We start from the raw sequence: 16,333 nt of genomic DNA on the forward strand, positions 1-16,333 counted from the left end.
CAAGTCTGAGATAAACTATTCTAACAGTCGTGAGGACACGGACTGGTGTAGAGCCCAGCAGGAGAGGGGCCAGAAGTCCACAGCTCTGCCAAACTCATGGATCCACGTGTCCCAGCCCGTGCAGAATAAATGACAAAGTGGTAAACTCCACAGAGGAGACGAGTGCTGACATTTAAAGTTCTCTCTCTGCTTCGTTCTCCTGGTTCATGTCATCAGAACACTGGGGTGGAATCTTAGCTGTGATTTACGTCCATTTCGAGGTGGATCTTATTCACCGGCATTTCCTCCCGTCGGTGTCTGGCTGTCCCGAGCCTGTCCTTGGGTAACTCAGGCTCTCTTTCTGAGACTCCCTTCCTGCCTCAACCCTGGGCTATACAAAGAGTTTGATTATTTGTTTGTGAGTTTGTGTGGTGTGTGTATGTGTATGCGTGGTGTGTATGTGTGTGTTTATAAATGTGTGTAGTGTGTGTATGTGTGTTGTGTCTGTGTGTGTGTATATATGTGTGTGGTGTGTATATGTGTGTGTGGTATGTGGTGTGTGTCTGTATGTATGTGTGGTATGTGTATGTATATGTGTAGTGTGTATGTGTGTGTTTATATATATGTGTAGTGTGTGTCTGTGTGTATGTGTGTGTTGTGTCTATGTGTGTACGTATGTGTGTGGTGTGTGTATGTGTGTGTATATGTGTGTGTGGTATGTGGTGTGTGTGTCTGTATGGTGTGTATGTGTTTATGTGTGTGTGGTATGTGGTGTGTGTGGTGTATGTATGTATATGTGTGTGTGGTGTGTGTATGTGTGTATATGAGTAGTATATGTATGTGTATATGTGTGTATGTGTATTTGGTGTGTGTACTGTGTGGTGTGTGTGTGGTGTGTGTATGTCTCTGTGTGTGTGATATGTATGTGTGTGCATGTGTGTGGTATATGTGTGCTGTGTATGTGTGTGTATGTGGAATTTGTGTGTGTCTGTGTTGTGTGTGTTGTGTGTGTATGTGTATATACGGAGTGTGTGTGTGTGTGTGTGTGTGGTCAGAGGTCAGCCTAAGCTGTCACCCACCCAGCACTGTTCACCTTGTGTTGGAAAAGAGTCTCATTGGACTGGAACCCATTAGATGAGCTGGACTGGCTAGTGAGCAAGACCCAGGGACCGAGCTATCTCAGCCTTCCCAATTCTGGGACTGCAAGAATGTGCCACCATGCATGGCATCTGCACCCGTCCTGGGGATCCAACTCTGGTCCTTGGGCTTGCAGTTGAGCCAGCCCAGCCTGCTGCTGTGGGCATCGCCTGCAGACACTAAGTCGTGCTTTGTGTAAGCCCTCCCTCCTTTTCTTACCACACCTGTCGTTTCCCTTGGAGTTGGGAAGTTTGTAATTTAAAACCTGGATTGCAGTGAGAAGCCCAATTTCTCCCTGAAAGGCTAAAAAAAAATAATAATAATCTGAAAGACGGGGTTGGGGATTTAGCTCAGTGGTAGAGCACTTGCCTAGCAAACGCAAGGCCCTGGGTTCGGTCCCCAGCTCCGAAAAAAAGAAAAAGAAAAAAAAAATAATCTGAAAGACTCTCAGACAATTCTCAGGCCCAGGTGGAGCTGCCTGGAGACCAGAATTTGTCTGAAAATGGAGATAGTACCCATCAATCCTTGCTGGTGTGAGAGTCAAAGGCTGTCTGCCTTGATCCTTGGCCTCCCTGCAGAGGGCAGTGTGAGGGAACCAACAAGGTTCACACCCAATGCTTCCCAAACAGTTCCAACAACTGGAGACCATGACTTCAAATATCTGACCCAAGGGGGGGACACTTTTTTTTTTTTGGTTCTTTTTTTTTTCGGAGCTGGGGACCGAACCCAGGGCCTTGCGCTTCCTAGGTAAGCGCTCTACCACTGAGCCAAATCCCCAGCCCCCATGGGGGGACACTCTTATTCAAACCACCAGAGTCTTTAGTCCCAACAGACTTCATAGTAACTATAAAGGATCTCAGCTACCCACTGAACAAACCATCCAAAGAACCATGTTGAACCTTTTGCACCGAGCCACTCGGATTTAATGCCAGCCACATGGATGCTGGGTTCTGAGACTCTGTGGAACTCCACAAAGAAAAAAAAAATCAGCCTCCCTTAATAAGCAGGGTAGAAACAAGACATCCCTCTGTGTGTCCTGTTGGCACGGTCCTCCCTAGAGAACTCTAAAATTATGTTTTTACAGAGCCTTACTATGTATCCCTGGCTGACCTAGAGCTCACTGTGCAGACCAGGATGGCCTCAAACTGACTAAGTATGGCTGTCCCTTCTTCTTGGGTGCTGGGATTAAAGGCACGCAGCAATACACCTGGTGAGAACTCTTGGTTTTTCCCTCTCAGAGAAGGACTGAAGTAGACAAGTCGTCAGTCATTAAATATACAGGGGGAGCTTCCACGTGCCTTGAGTTCCTCAGGGAAATATTCCCAAGTGAGCCAGGACAAAGGTCTGTCTTCCAGGGGCCTCTATTCTGTGAGTGCTATTAACCAAGACCCAGGCTCCCAGCAAAGTGTGTCTAACCCACTGCCCAATTCCACCCCACCCCAGCTAGAGAACTCCCCTGAAGGCAACCTGTATTAAGGAGTTCTCTGTTACAGTAACAAAACTTCTGTTGCAAGGTAGCTATAAATAGAAATTCACTTAGCTCAGGAATTTGGTCTTGCTTTGGGGGTGCTGTTTGTTTGATGTTTGTGATGGGTCTCCGTGTATTCCAGGCTGATCTTGGACCCAGTCCTGGCTTGGCCTCCCAGGTACTGAGAGACTGAAAGGCCAATAGTGTATCTGCTGCCCTGGGAAGGGCTTCTGGAGGAGGCCATCATGGTGGGCTGTGTGTAAGAAGAGGTTCCCTGTGGAGATGGGGCCAGAGCAGGAGAAACACACACACACACACACACACACCTTCCAACATCATCAGAGTGAAGACCAAGCTTCTAACACATGAGCCATTGGAGGGCACCCTCAAACCATGTCCAAACCATAGCCCACTCCAGAACTTATATATACAATCCTCTATCGGGTTCAAAGAGGTACATGCCCGGCAGGGGTAGGGGATAGCTTTACTGGCAAACTGGTTACTATACAAGCATAAAAGTCTGAGTTCTGACCCCCAGCACACAGGTAAGAAGCCAGACATAGTGGTATACATCCACTGTTCCAGTGTCTGGAAGACGGACAAATCTCAAAGGTCACTGGCCAGCCAGCCTAGCTAAATCAGTGCGCTCCAGGTTCAAGGAGACACTGTCTTAAAAAAAAAAAAAAAAAGGTGTGGAATGTGGTGGTTTGAATAAGGAATGTCCTTCATTGGCTTGTGTATTTGTGTACCTGGTCTCCAGCAGGTGGCGATGCTTAGAGGAGGTTCTGGAACCTTCAGAATGTGGGCCCTTGCTGGAGACGGGAGGTGGGCTTTGAGTGTATAGCCTTGCCCTCCTGTCAGCTGGCTCTCTCTCTATTGGTATTAGGTGTAACCTCACAGTCTCTTGCTCTGATCACAGAAGTCATGCCTCCCCAGCATTGTAAACTCCCCTTCTGGAACCATAACAGGAGAAGCTGGATTAAAGTGTCCCAACATTAGGAAGGTCCACTGGCCTGGACTGTGTTTTTGTCCTCTGTTGTATAACAGTTTCCTCTGAGGTGGAAACAAGTCTATCCTGCAAAGTAGATCTTAAACAGGGAGGTAAACAACTTAGAATATATTCAGGAAGTCTCTGAAATCAACAAGATTCACTAGGCCCCCTCCTTGCCAGAGTAAGCAATAAAAGCTGAGAGTCCCACTCAGAGGAAGGGAAGCTAAGCAGGAAAGAAGACGTTTGAGACCAGACTAGCAGCCTGGAAGAAGCGAAAACCAGTCAAGCTGCAAAGAAGAGGTTTAGACCAGAGTCAGTCACTTGGAAAGGACACACTCCAATCTGTTGAGCTGCCCTATAGGCTGTTCAGTGTGCTCCAGGTACCCAGCTTTTGTGAGCTGTCACCCAGACTGGGGTGGGACTTGGTGACACAGCTGTCTTTGAGTCAGCTCTGCTCTTGTAAGTAACCCCAATAAAACCGATTGGTTCACCAAGATGGCCTTTTGTGGTAACCATCCTTTAGTGTGTCACCGGATCCCTGTCTGGGGTGAGCAGACATGGGTGTTGCATCTCCCCAAGATAAGTTTTGTCAAACAACAACCTCCTCTTTATACAACGAGATGACTGACAGGTTGAGCAAAGGCCCCAAAGAAATACGGGACCTATTTCTCCATCTCTAAGCTGTTGTGTGTATGAAAAAGAGAACATTGCATGCATGATTAAAGTTGAAGATTTGGGGTTGGAGAAACAGCCCAGGGATGAAGAGTGCACACCGTCCTTGCAGAGGCAGCTCACAGTTACCAGTAACTGGAGCTCAAGGGAATCAAACACCGGCTTCTGGAACTCCAGGGCACCTACACTCATGCATGCGTGTACACAATTAAAACTAAATTAACAAAATAAAGTTGGGGATTGAGCGACGGGAGGTTACCCAGGATCTCAGAAAGACTTATGCAAAGGGTACACGGGGAACCTTAAGAGCAGACTCGGCGCCATCAAAAACCGAGATCTCGGTATAGATAAAGGGCGGAGCCATGAGCCAAGGAAGGCAGGCAAAGAGAGATCAGGATTCGCCCTACAGTGTCAGGGACGATGAAACCTGATTTTCTTCCTTCTGGGCAGCCGGGCCGTGGTTTAGCAGTGGGATTCTCACAGCATGCACACGCGTCAAATTAAAATCCGAGCTCACTTCCAAGAAGCGCCTGAGCTTTAGAAGTAGACGATAACACACTTTATTATCTCAGCGACCGAGCTTTCGATGACTCGGTGTGGGGGAGCGCGTACGGCAGGAACGCCGGCCACACTCGCTCTCTCCTCGATTTGTGATTTTTTTTTTAAACAATGATTTTAATAGAAGAATAAATTCTCATTTAAAGAATCAGATTCAATAAAACATTTCATGCGTGCACTAAAATTTGCATTTGCAAAACATAAATATTTCTCGCCACAGTCCTTGCTGTTTCATTGTTTTAAAGTTGAAACAGAAATAAATGCTATGTGTGTTCCTACAGATTGATGGGATCAGAGCCAAGCTCTGCTTCTTCGATGAGGACAGCCAGTCCTGTGTTCACTTCCACATGGCTGTCTAAAGGCAGAGGAAGGGGAGTCTGCAGGGGGAGGCAGAGGAAGGGGAGTCTGCAGGGGGAGGCAGAGGAAGGGGAGTCTGCAGGGGGAGGCAGAGGAAGGGGAGTCTGCAGGGGGAGGCAGAGGAAGGGGAGTCTGCAGGGGGAGGCAGAGGAAGGGGAGTCTGCAGGGGGAGGCAGAGGAAGGGGAGTCTGCAGGGGGAGGCAGAGGAAGGGGAGTCTGCAGGGGGAGGCAGAGGAAGGGGAGTCTGCAGGGGGAGGCAGAGGAAGGGGAGTCTGCAGGGGGAGGCAGAGGAAGGGGAGTCTGCAGGGGGAGGCAGAGGAAGGGGAGTCTGCAGGGGGAGGCAGAGGAAGGGGAGTCTGCAGGGGGAGGCAGAGGAAGGGGAGTCTGCAGGGGGAGGCAGAGGAAGGGGAGTCTGCAGGGGGAGGCACACAGAGACACCTGGGGATGAGGGAAAGCCTCTAGCTACATAGACTGAAGGTCATGAGTTCAATCCCAGAATTCATGTACAAAGGATGCAGCCGTACACATCTGCAATCCCAGCATGCCTACGGCAAGATACCAGACAGACAGACAGAACTGCCAGACATCTCTTGGGCCAGCCCAGGGTACACAGCACACTGGCAGAAACAACAAGATCCTTCTTCAATAACATAGAAGAGGAGAACCAGCTTCTGAAGGTTCCTCTGACCCCTATCTGTACACCAGAGTAGGCTCACGCTTGGACACACACACACACACACACACACACACACACACACACACACACACACGGGTGCCAAATGCACACACAAACAAATAAATACACAATTTTTTTAAACATTTATTTTGTTTTGTTTTTTTGGAAAAGGGTCTCACTGTGCATCCCTGGCCAGCCTAAAACTTGCTGTATAGACCAGTCTGCCCTGGAACTCACAGATATTCACCTGCCTCTGCCTCCCCAGTGTTGAGATTAAATGAGTGAGGCATCATGCCTCCATATTTTATTTTATTTTTAGGGTGCGTGCGTGCGTGTGCGTGTGTATGTGTGTTTGTGAATTTGTATATGTATGTATTTGTGTGAACGTGTGTTTTTCTGTGTATATGTGCATATGTGTGTGCACATGTATGTGAACATGAGTATGTAGGTGTGCACATGTATGTGCACACACCCATGGGCGTAGGTGCCCATAGAGTCCAGAAGAGAGTGCCGGATCCTTTAAAGCTGGAGTTAACAGGCAGCTTTGATTTGCCCAGGAGGAGTGCTGGGAACCAAATTCTAGTCCTTTGCAAAAGCAGCAAGTGCTCTGCTCGTGACCATTGAGCCATCTTTCCAACCTTGACAAATATTTTTTAAAGGCGAGCAGGGCAATCCTGAACCGTCTCAATCTATAAGGAATCGCTTTCCTGATGAATGTGCGCAGCCGCTCTGACGTACATCATTTTTTAAAGTGTGCTAATTTGAAGCTTACACATACGTTAGAACCCCTACAAGGGCACAACATGTTTCGGTGTGTAAACAACTGGTGCCAATCAGTGTTGTATTAAGGTGTGTGGCGTTTAATAAAGAGCCGACTAGCTTTCCCTGCCTTTTACTATTGTTCTCAGACTTGCTCTGGGCACTGGGCGTTCTCATGCTGGCATGGGGTGTGGACAGCTCCCATGCCCGCCCCGGACCACACCGGTTTCTCGCTGTCCAGGAAGAAGGAAGGGCGTTCTCTTGGCTCAGAAGCTCAGCTTTCCTCTAGCCCTTGGTTGCCAGGGGCCCAATGGGAACATCCAGGGGGCAGTGCTGGGTCTCTGCGGGTCATGATGAGAGATCGCGTAGGGGCACTGGGCCAGGGGAAGAGGGAACTGCAGATAAGGCCTAAGCTCTTCTGGAGCAGCAGGGATTTTTCTCTGCCCTACACAGAGCGACTTGCAAGGGAGCGATGAGAAGGATCGGATCGGCTGATATCCCAGTGGTAGATGGGCCCCTGCAGCCCCTTCTTTCTGGAGCACCCAGCCTGCTGAGCCTAGCCTTCGTGACATCCCTGCTGAGGTTACCAATTCTTAGACACCATACACAGGCCTCCCCCATTAAAGGAACAGGCCTCATCCAGGGCGTCCTGTCCTGGGACACTTGCTTCTGACTGACTCTGCAAATCGGAGCATCTGATGTCCCCAGGCTGAGGAAAGTCACCAGGAAGCAGAAATAGTAGACAGCAGGCCACTCTGCCTGGCATCAGCACCCAGCTTTTCCCTCTGAAGAATGCACTGTCAGTCAAGTCCTCATAGTCACAACCCACTCCCCCCATCCCCAGTGCTCCAGACCGCAGGCGGTATCTCCCAGGGTAAGAAACGGGGAAGGGCCCAAGCCTCTGGGTTTCTGGAGCTGGGAGCCTGCAGGGCTACAGGATGCATGGCTAAGGCTTGCCAGCAAGTGGCACACACACGGTGCCTGCCCAGGAAAGTCAGTTATGATACCAAGTCTTCACCTCACACACACCCCCTCTAAGACAAAGGCTTCCTGGTATAATCGTAATGGCTTCCCACCGTGTCATTATCCTGAACCCCCTCCTCAAGCCCCATCCCACTCTCAATCAGGAAGGGTTTTGCATACCCTTTGTGCTTTTAAATTTACATTTATTTGCCTCCCTCCTCTATCTGTGTCTCTCTGTGTCTCTGTCTGTCTGTGTCTCTGTCTCTGTATGTCTCTCTGTCTCTGTCTCTCTCTGTCTCTCTGTCTGTCTGTCTCTCTCTCTCTTCCTGTGTGTGTGTGTGTGTGTGTGTGTGTGTGTGTGTGTGTGTGTGTGTCTTGGTTCTCTGGCTTCACCCCCTGAGTCAGATTTGGCCTCTTTAGTTTGATTTAAGAAAAAGGTCTCCAGATATAAATCAGGCTGCCCTGGAACTCACTATGTAGACAGGCCTCAGACTCGGCGATCCTCCCTCCCCAGCCTCCCCAGTGCTGAAATCGCAGGCAAGAGCCGCCAGCCACTCCAGGAGAAGCTTTGGCGTTTTGCCAGAAGCTTTCTGGAGCGCTCGAGACGTTCAGTGGCGCCCTTGGGGGAGTCACCGAAAGACATTAGGGAATACTTCAAGGATCACCTGGGCCAGCACCTCATTCTGAATTGGGCTGGAGTGGGACTGGGTGAGATGGGGGAGCAGTGGGCAGGAGTACCTCCCACCCTGTCGGAATGCAAATCACCGGCGGCTGAGAAGGATGATCCTGCAGGATAGCACGCAGGTTTCCCAGTGGGAGACGTTTGTCATTTCTACTCTCCAGCAAGATCCCCGCCTCTGTCTTCCCTCCTCCCCTCTTTCCCATCCAGGTAGCTCCACTGGGCACAGGTGCCTGAGACAAACAAAGGCTGCTCCCTGCCCCCACCTCCTCCCGTCTGAAGAGATGATATCTGGCCTGGTGCCACCGTAGATGTGGGCTGCACAGGCTGCGCACAGAACGGCCTCTCTCAGGCATCAGGCAATGGCCCTTTGTCTCCCGCAGGGATAATTCGAAACCTCATACCTCTTTCCTCTGTGGGCTCCCCTGCTAATTGGCAAGTGTGTGCTCTGCGGCCATGCAGCTAAGATTTTCCATGATGTCAGCAGAGCGCCAAGATGCCTGGATTCACCCATCAGGCCTAGAGCGGGGGAACTGTCAGCCTGGTTGTGTTCTAGCGAGAATTAGCAATACCGCTTGGTCCCCTCCCGCTGCCGTAGAAATGGCTGGTGTAGGGAGAGCCGGATGAATCTCTCCATCCCTGAGACTGTGTCACTGCCAGAAACCCAGCACAAACCATCCCGCCCTCGCCTCTCTGGGGCTCCTCACCTTTTGTGCAGAGGATGGAGAACATCGCACAGCGAACAGGACACAATCGTTCCAGACCCAGTGCCAGGAATCTACAAAGACAGAATGGGAGCCCTTCCTCAGTCCCGGGGAGCAGCTCTGCCTGGCTGGCTGCTTTCCCGTGCTTGGAGTGGATTCCCAGTGATGGTGGACTGAGCTGGTGCATCTCACCTCCCTTCCCTGCCCACAGCCTGCTCCACAGGCATCTCCCCGCTGAATTAAGAAGGGGATTGAGGCAGGGCAGAAAGATGGATGGATGGATGGATGGATGGATGACAGACAGATAGATAGGTAGATAGATAGATAGGTAGATGGATGGGACATGAGGAGAGAAGAAGCCCTGGGGAATTAGTCTGTCTTTCCCACTGAATGAAAGTCAAGAAATTTCAACATGTACCTTCAAGATGGCTTAGCAGGTAAAGATGCTGGCCTCCAAGCCTGAAGGCCTGAGTTTGATCTCTGGGACCCACGGAGTGGCGGGAAGAGGATTGGCTTCCACCAAGTACCCCCTGGCCTCTACATGTACACTGTGCCACATGTGCACAAAAATGAATAAACCGATGAGTGTGACTTTTAAACGAGAAAAGAAACTTCACCATAACTGATAAAGCCAAAATTACCTACAGGAAGAAGCCAACTCCTCAACCACAGACATTAAGAATAACGGACAAGGGGGGTTGGGGATTTGGCTCAGTGGTAGAGCGCTTGCCTAGCAACCGCAAGGCCCTGGGTTCGGTCCCCAGCTCCGAAAAAAAGAAAAAAAAAAAAGAATAATGGACAGGGACTGGAGAGACGACGGCTCAGTGGGCATAGAGCTCAGACTGCTCTTCCAGAGAACCCGGGTTCAATTTCCAGCAGCTCACAACTGTCTGTAACTTCAAAGGAAGAGAGAGAGGGAGGGTGAGAGAGAGGGGGAGGGGAGGGAGAAGGAGAAGGAGAAGAGGAGGGGGGAAGAGGAAAAAGAAGAAGAGGAAGAGGGAGAGGGAGAGGAAGAGGAAGAGGAAGAAGAAGAGGAAGAAGAAGAAGAAGAAGAAGAAGAAGAAGAAGAAGAAGAAGAAGAAGAAGAAGAAGAAGAAGAAATACGGACCACAAAGTTGCCCTCTGACAGCCAAGCCAGTCTCAGTGACACATCCACACCCATATGCAGCACACAGAGCAAAAAGTCCAATTTTAAAAACTGTTCAGTTTAAAAAATGAACTATGCCTACTTAGATCCACAGTTTAACATGCCAGGGTGCCTCTCTTCCCTAAACCTGAACAATGCACTACAGAAAACTTCTTTATGATTCCATTTCCAAGGAAATTGTGTGTGTGTGTGTGTGTGTGTGTGTGTGTGTGTGAGCATTTTCATGCAGATGCCCAAAAAGGCCAGCCGAGAGCATTGGATCCCCTGAAGGGGGCAATATTAAGTCAGCTTGGGGATGTTGAGAGCTCAGGTCCTCTGCAAAGGCAGTGAGTAGGTGCTCTTAACCTCTGAGACAGCACTCCAAAGTAATTCTTTAAGATAAAGAAATAAGTCACTATATATGACATACACACACACACACATACACAGATACACACACAAACACACACACATACATACACATACACACATATATACACACATACACACAAACACATACACACACATACACACACATACATACACACACACATTTGACTTAATTTTTAAATGTTGCTTTTATTATTGTTTGGTTTTTTTTTTTCCAGACGGTTTTCTCTGTGTAATCCTAGCCTGGAACTCTCTCTAGACCAGGCTAGCCTCCAACTCAGAGATCCGCCTGCCTCTACCTCCTGAGTGCTGGGATTAAAGGTGTGCGCCCCCACTGCTGGCTTACAAGGTCCTTTTAAAGACACGTATCTCAAGGAATCTTTTGAGAAGCACACACTCATGGCTTGGAGCTCTGCCGAGCCCTTAAAGCTAAGGCGCAGGCTTACTGAGCTGGCCTTGCTCCCCACTGGCTTGCCCTCAAATACTTTTCTGTGGCACAAGCAAGGATCTGGCTTTATGTTCATGGTGTCCCTAAGGGTTAAGGAAGGAGATTCCTCAGGCTGCCGGCAGGCTTACTAGGCTGTGTGTCCCTGCCACCCTGACAAAACCAACACACAATTCTGGAAAGACTTAAACTTCTTTGTCGGTGTTGGGGTTGAATTGCCATCTGAGTGTTGAAAACATGTTCCTCCCTCTGGCCTTATTTCCCTCACACTTTACCGCCATCACTTCGAAGTCTTTTTATTGAACATTTGCTAGGTGGCAGCTTTGGGTCATAATGGTTCTTACTGAGTCATGGAACGCAGGTGAGTAGTACCCTGTGCTGACCTGTGACTCTGTTGGCTGGCCAGTCATTACCAAGAGCTCCCAGAAACAAAGGCTCCACGTTTAGTCACCGGTATCCCCATAAAAGCTGGCTCAGTGGTGTGAGCCTATAATTCCAGCCTCCCTGGATCCAGCTAGCCAAACCAGTGAGCTCTAGGCTGAGTGACAGACTCTCTCAAAAACTATGATGGAAAGTAATTGAGGAAGACATCCAATGTTGACCTTTGTTTTACACATGCTCAAATGTGTGCAAGTGCACGTACACATCTACATATATGCACACACATGAACATATATATGCATGCGGGGCGGGGCGGGGGAGAAAAGGAAGGCTGCAGACCCAGCCTGTGTGCCACTTCAGGAGTTTGACTCTGACCCACTGTCATGTTCTATCTCTTGCCTTCTTCCAGCCTTCGGCCTAAGCAGAGGCAAATGCCTGGGAAAGCGTTCAGCTCTTTTTGTCCTCATTTCCCCTTTCAGCCAGAAACTATCCCAAGTCCCTGAATCAATGAAGACTCGGAGCTTATTCACTTCTTTCTAGGTTTGTCTCTTCCCAACTCGGGGAGTGCTCTGCTGGGAAGAAGGCACACCCCATACCCTTGTCACATCTACCAGCCCCAGCTCTCTCTGGCCCATCCCAGGTTCCTCTCCAGCCTGATGAAGCCTCACCCTGCTAACATCCCATGGTCCTGGTCCTACACTCTCCTCCATGATGACTGTGTCAGCTCAGTGACCCAAAGAGAGATGAGCCAGGGGTGCACTGTGAACAGGGAAGAGGGGAGCGTCAGTAAATGCAGGTGTTTAAAAGTCACTGTGAGGGGCTGGGGATTTAGCTCAGTGGTAGAGCGCTTGCCTAGGAAGCGCAAGGCCCTGGGTTCGGTCCCCAGCTCTGAAAAAAAAGAACCCAAAAATAAATAAATAAATAAATAAATAAATAAATAAATAAATAAATAAAAGTCACTGTGATTAACTGGAATGAATACCGTGAATTGGAAGCATAAAAGCTAAGCGGGCTTCTAACTGTCTGTCGTATACTTAAAGGGGCCATCGGAGAATAGAACACGGGGTTGTGTTCTTGCTTTCTTCAGGGTTTCTACCTGGTAGGTATTTTCTTGGCTATGTGTATATGTGCATGCAGATACACACACATACACTCACACACATACATACACAGTCACACATATATACTTACTCACATACATACACACACATACACTCACACACATACATACACAGTCACATATACATACACAGTCACACATACACACTTACACATACACACACATATACTCACACATATACATAGTCACACATACATACTCACATGTACATAGTCACACATACACACTCACATACACACACCCACACACTGTCACACACACACTAACTCAAACACAGTCCCACACAACATACTCACACACACACACAATCATGTACAACATACTCCCACACACTCACACATACAGTCACATATACCATACTAATACATACCACACTCACACAGTCACATATACTATACTCACTCACACACACCAAACTCACACACACTCACACATATACATACTCACCTATATATACAAACTCACACACATACACGCTCATTTCACACACATTCACACACATTCACACACACTCACACTCACATCTCCACAGACACAAACACACGACACTCAAACTCACACTCACACACAGCTCCACATACAGCCACACACTCCATACTCTCACACACACCACACACACTCACAAACACTCACACACACCACATTCACACATACATATACACACATACACACACATACACACACTCACACATTCCCTCTATCTCACATTTCAAATACGAACACTCAGCATACATACCCCTCGATATCTGTAATGGCCGTCTCTCACACTCAGGGCCTCCCTGAGGCAGTCTTGTCTACAAAGGAGAAATGGGGTGCCACAAACACAGGCTGGAAGGGTCTGGCTTTTACCTTCTTGGAAAGTTTGTGCAGATAGTGGCCTTGGGGTCTTTCTGTTCCAGAGCCATATGGGGAGAGAGAGGGTTTGGAGGGGAACATGGCTTCTCAGGGGACATACTTGGCTGCTTGCTCTGATCACCCCAGTGCAGGGCATGTCCATGGACTTACCATCCCAACACCATCCCTGGCTGACTAGAAGGATGGAAGCAGGTGCACCCCATTTGGGTCAGGCTCCACAAAATGCCCAGGCATTTCATGCTTACACTTGTTCCTTCCCTGGTTCTGGGAGCAGGGAAGAGTCTGGAGTCTGGCCTGGGGGGATTTGAGAGGGTCTGTAAAATCCCTCTGGTCAAGTGTCTCCTCACAGCTTCCTCTTAGACCCCGATGCATGGGGGAGGCAGGCTCTGTGGTGAGCAAAGGTCTAGGCAGCGAAGTGAGGGGTCAGCTAGCTCTCACCCACTCTTAGCCTACAACCCACCCAGAGGAAGCTGGAACAGAACTTTTCTGAGAACAAGTGTCCTTGACATTGGTAATCCTGTTTTAGGATGAGACTAGGAAAGTGGGGGTGTCCACCTGGGCCACCCTGAGCCCACGCATTGTCATGCACAGCCAAGAATGTCCTTGTACACCCTCTGCTTCTCTTCTCTCTCACACCCTTTCACTGGGCCCTAGCCTTGGAAACACAAGAAAGCCAGGGAGGAAGTCAAGGGCAAGACAGCTTAGATGTTCTGGAATGGCTGCTGGACCAGAAACCTGCTACTCCTGTTTGCTACAGGACCAGCAAGGACCTCTGGCTCTCCAGTCCTGTGTGAAGATGGCAGTGGTGTAGACTTCTGAGCCAGGCTAAGATTCCAGGGCTTGGAGAATCGGGTTTTGGATAAGTCCAGCCTGTCGCAGCCCAGCCTGGAAAGACTCGGAGCCTGGAAGCTTAAACCTTGCCTTTTAGCATGACCAAGGGGGAGCATGCCAATTCTCAGCCCCAATACCCTGCAGTTCCCTCCCTCCCTCTATCCCCACAGTCAGAAGCATGCACATTCTCTCAGCGAAGTAAGCTATGCTTGTCCCTAAACCACTGAGGTAAATGTACCACAGAAGAGCTCACCCTCATCTCTTTATAGCCTTGTCTGTTTCCTTCATTTACTTTGTGCATGGGGACGTGCAAGCTCTTCTGTGTACGGGTGCATGTGCTGGGGGGTATGCATGTACACACACGCATGCACAGAGAGAGAGGAGAGACAGACAGACAGACAGACAGACAGAGGGAGAAGAGGGAAAGGGAGAGACAGACAGACGGACAGAGATAGAAAGGGACAGAGAGGGACAGAGGGAGAAAAAGAGAGACAGACAGACAGAGACAGAAAGGGTCATAGAGACGGAGACATGGAGAGAAAGACAGAGAGGAGGGGGAGCAGTATTTTTCTCTTATTTTTTGTGTTGTGTGTGAGTGCTCTGCCTGCATGTATCTGTCTGGGCACCACATGCACACGGTGCCTGAAGAGACCAGAAGAAAGCATTGGATCATCTGGGACTGCAATCGAAAATGGTTATGAGCGACCATGCGAGTGCTGGGAATTAACATCTGGCCCTCTGGAAGAATAGCTGTTAGGCCATCTTAACCACTGAGCCGTCTCTCCAAGCCCCAGAGCTGAGAGTCTAGTGTGTAGTCACTGCACATGCAGCCCGCTCTGTGGCCTTCTCTTGGGTGGTAGCTCCCTCACTGCTCTCAAATGCCTTAGAAAGTAGAATTTTATCATGGCTATCCTGGGAGAGGGAAAGGCTAGGTAGTTACTCTAGGCTTTTGGAGACCACTGGTGAGGTGGGGTTGTGAGGGAGGGAGGAGGAATCACACGGGGGTTCCAGGATATCAAAGTCAAGTTGTCTGCGGAGGCCGGAGGCCGAGGCTCCCAGGGGTGGGTGCTCAGATGGCCGGATGTGCCTGCAGGAAACAGGGATTATTCTGCTAAATGAATGTGAACCACTGTTTCCTAAGGGTTCTCAGCGTCCTTTGGAGCTTTAGTCGAGGGTTCCTGCGGTATTCCGAAACTGTGATGAGCAGGAGGGAGAGAAGGAGAGGAGCAGGAGACAAAGCCTAGAGGAGGAGCAGGAGAGCAGCAAGTGACCCTTGAAAATTCATTTTCACTCTGTAAATGAAGGAGCGTATTTACCGTCAAAACAGCTTTGTCAGGGGCTAAAGAGTTGACTCAATTTATAAAGTCCCTTCTGAGGAGTAGGAGGACCTGCATCTAGGTCCCCAGAACTCTCATTATAAGGGAGCTGGAGAGACGACTCAGGGGTTAAGAGCACTGGCTACTCTTGCAGAGGACCCGGGATCAATTCCCAGTTTCACGTGGCAGTTCACAGTGGTCTGAAACTCTAGTTCTAGAAGCTCTGACGCGGGTTGGGGATTTAGCTCAGCGGTAGAGCGCTTGCCTAGCAAGCGCAAGGCCCTGGGTTCGGTCCCCAGTTCTGAAAAAAAGAAGAAGCTCTGACGCCTCCTCTGACCTCCGTGGGCAGGTGGTACACAGACGGACACACCCAGAGACACACACACACTAATAAATATACACTTTAAAGCCAGATGCTGCAAATCACGGCTTGGGTTGAGGAAAACAAGCAGACTCCTGAACAGGCTAGCCAAAGAGATGAGCTCCAGGTTCAGCGAGAGACCGGGACACAAAAGAATAAAGCAAAGAATGACCGGAGACACCTACCTGCCCCGTGCGAGAGCTGCCATGATGGCCCACGTGAGTCTCCTCCCTTCGCCTGCGACGTCCTGGTTCTTGGAACCCTGGGGCTACAGTACAGAATCCAGCTTTCCCTGCAGGCTCGTGGGGCGGGAGCTCTATCATCAGGTGACTGCAGCAAGGGCTTCTACAGCGCGCCTACAGCCTTGGCTTCTACAACGACCGCGCCGCTTACAGCCCTGGCTTCTACACCTTCAACCACTTCAGCTCACGGAAAGCAAAGTTTGTGGCCACAATTTTAATTTATTTGCAGGGTTTATGTGTTCGTTCGCTTTGTTGAGACAGGGTTTCCTTGTGTAACCCTGGCGGTCCAGTTCTGGAACTTGCTCTATAGACCAGGCTGGCCC

At 49.6% G+C, this 16,333-nt stretch overlaps 1 long non-coding RNA gene across 13 annotated transcripts in view; it reads right to left on the reverse strand.

Moving 5' to 3' along the window:
* LOC100912319 (uncharacterized) overlaps positions 1-9,321 on the reverse strand; it is a 47,641-nt gene extending 38,320 nt beyond the window's left edge. For 4 of the 13 annotated variants that reach the window (XR_015632291.1, XR_015632284.1, XR_015632287.1 and 1 more), the window contains exon 1: positions 8,644-8,794. This is a non-coding gene — a long non-coding RNA (uncharacterized LOC100912319). Of the gene's footprint in view, positions 1-8,643; positions 8,887-8,946 lie in introns of those variants that run through there. The other 9 variants (XR_015632299.1, XR_015632286.1, XR_015632290.1 and 6 more) reach the window with 7 other exon arrangements.
* Between the last annotated feature and the right edge of the window lie 7,012 nt (positions 9,322-16,333).

This window comes from Rattus norvegicus, chromosome 10 (genome assembly GCF_021556685.1).
Source record: "Rattus norvegicus strain SHRSP/BbbUtx chromosome 10, alternate assembly SHRSP_T2T, whole genome shotgun sequence".
NCBI lineage: Eukaryota > Metazoa > Chordata > Mammalia > Rodentia > Muridae > Rattus > Rattus norvegicus.